The sequence below is a fragment of the Mustela putorius genome, unplaced genomic scaffold (genome assembly GCF_011764305.1).
Source record: "Mustela putorius furo isolate JIRA1106 unplaced genomic scaffold, ASM1176430v1.1 tig00000095_pilon_pilon_pilon, whole genome shotgun sequence".
Taxonomy (NCBI): domain Eukaryota; kingdom Metazoa; phylum Chordata; class Mammalia; order Carnivora; family Mustelidae; genus Mustela; species Mustela putorius.
In genome coordinates, this window is record NW_025421280.1 from 10,129,085 (window position 1) to 10,131,888 (window position 2,804).

Here is a 2,804-nt window from a genome sequence, read left to right on the forward strand (position 1 = left end):
GCCTCTTGTAGATGATTTTCTATTTCTCATTCTTTTTTTTTTAAGATTTTTTATTTATTTATTTGACAGAGAGAGATCACAAGTAGGCAGAGAGGCAGGCAGAGAGAGAGAGGAGGAAGCAGGCTCCCCGCTGAGCAGAGAGCCCGATGCGGGACTCGATCTCAGGACCCTGAGATCATGACCCGAGCCGAAGGCAGCGGCTTAACCCACTGAGCCACCCAGGTGTCCTCTATTTCTCATTCTTAATGTATAAATTCTTCTTTTGGTCACACCCTGCCACACTCCATCCCAGTGATTCACTTTATCCCGTGGTTCAAATCTTCGGCTGCCAGGTTGTCTTCAGTAGAGACTGACTTTCATGGCATCCTGGTTCCCTGAGCTATGGAAATAGCCCCGTTGGGGTATATTGGCTTTGCCTCTTCTGAAAGTCTGTGGTTTCACTATTTCTGGGTCCATTTTTATGTTGATTTGTCAGTTAGGAGCTTCTGCCCCATACTGTTGGTGTGAATTTGGACCTGCTCATTCACATGATGATGTGTTTGCATTTTAGGAAGTTGCTTTTTTCCAGTCTCAACCCCGCATATGCAACACACTTCCTTGCTGCTTTCCCCAGCTGGCAGGGGTGGAGTCTTCCCTGTAACTCAGGCTTATGGGAAGTGTCTCAGCTCTAGTTCCCTGAATGAAGGGGGTCTGTTTCCTAGATGACCTTCTCTGCACTAGTGTCCAAACCCCCAAATCCAGCTGAACCTATACCTAGAACCTATACCTGCCTATCATAATACCACTAATACATTTTAACTTAAGCTCCTTCCCAGCCTTCTGATCTGAGTTTATTTCACATTTCTGGAAATGAGTATTTCCCTCTTTGGTTTAAAATTTGTATATATATATATATATATATATATATATATATATATTCACATATCTTTTATTCTCTTACATAATTTTTTATGAATTCAGATTCTAATTAAGAATATCTTTCCTCAGTGTTACTCCCCATACTGACAGTGTTGAAAGAAATGCTGGATAAATATAGAAAGATTCTTCATCCTCTTTTTCTTCTTCCTCCTCCCCTTCCTCCTCCTCCTCCTCCTCTTCCTCCCCCTCCTTCTTTTTGTTAAGAAAATTTTTGTGGTTTTAGTATATCATGAGATTTTGAAACATTCAAACAAATCAATATCTGGGTGGTAAGACAGCTGCTTTCTCCTTCACTTCTCTGGGTTACTAGAGCAACTGATCAGTAGATTAAAAAAAAAAAAAGAAAAAACGATAACCTTTTGTATTACTTAAGTCTTTCCAAGGCACATGCTGGTACAAAACAGCCTTCTGTCGGATGCAACTAGTCCAGCGTCTAGACATCATGCACAATACATCAGCAGCAGCAGCACACTGTGCCTGCTCCCACCACAGCCCTGCTCATTTGTGTATGATATCTGAAGCATGTGGAGGATGGTGAATAGTATCAGGAAGAGGAGGGAAGAGGAAACAGCATGAGTGCCTGGCTGGGAAGACTTCAGCTGAATTTGTGCAGAGCAAGCCTGAACATGTCACTGATGCAAACCCAAGCACCACTGATGTTCTTTAACAGGAACATCTGGTGGAAGCCTATGATGGGGTCTCCATCAGCCTTGAGTGGGCCCACAATGATGCTGCTGATGCAGCTGTGTTACGTGGGCTGATGATCCTGCACTGTGATGCTGTGCTGCATTTTCTAGAATGGAGGCTAGACAACTTCCTCACAATGGCAGCTTTCCCTTGGAACTGCTGTCCTTCCCACATTAGACATGATGCCTCAGTATAAATTGTGCTTCATGGGGTTCTGTCATTAATCAAATAACTAATATTAATGTTGAATGAAGTTGGATCCAGTCTGCTCCCAAATTGGCTTGTCTCTCATTCTGGACATCATCTAGTCTTGTTGAGACCCTGGGGGCTGGCATGATGTTGGCAGCCTATGGAAAGATTTTTTGCAAAGAATAAAGTCTATGTAATCTCAGAAACACCTGACAGACGACGTAAGTATAATCCATTACCAGAAAGAAAAGAATTTAATTCTTAGCTGATTATGAATCCACAAGGAGCTCATGAGATCATACAAAATATTTTTTCCATCAACTTATCTATTCATTTGGCATGCTTTTTGGCTGGAAGTAACAAAAAATTCAACTCTAATTAGGTTAAACAATAGGAAAGATTTATTTTCTTAACTATCCAAAAGCTAAAACAAGGGCCATTTGGGGGCGCCTGGGTGGCTCAGTGGGTTAAAGCATCTGCCTTCGGCTCAGGTCATGGTCCCAGGGTCCTGGGATCAAGCCCCATATCTGGCTCTCTGCTCGGCAGGGAGCCTGCTTCCCCCTCTCTCTGCCTGCCTCTCTGCCTACTTGTGATCTCTGTCTGTCAAATAAATTAAAGAAAAAAATCTTAAAAAACAACAACAACAACAAAAAAAAACAAAACGAGGGCAATTTTAGGGTTCATTAACTGAGTGGCTAGATCTCGGTTTTGCTCCAGTTGAAATTCTTCTCAAATCTCTGAGCTTTTCCTCATGGTTATCAGATTACTCTGGCAGTTCCAGGCATGTCGACCTTCATATAAATCAAGATGTAGGAAAGGGGGAAAGAAAGTTTATTTCTCCCTTAGACCTCTCTTCTTGACAGCCAGAAAGAATTTCTGGAAGTCCTAGTGGTATAACCCTCATATATCATTGATTAGAAATGTATCACATGCCCACTCTCAAACCAGTCTCTGGCAAGGTAAATAAAATTACCACAAATGGCAAAGATCAAATTAGACTCACTCTGGGG

General features: G+C 42.1%; 1 pseudogene; it reads right to left on the bottom strand.

Moving 5' to 3' along the window:
• Positions 1 to 1,513: 1,513 nt before the first annotated feature.
• LOC101677803 lies at positions 1,514 to 1,897 on the bottom strand (annotated as a pseudogene).
• Positions 1,898 to 2,804: the final 907 nt, after the last annotated feature.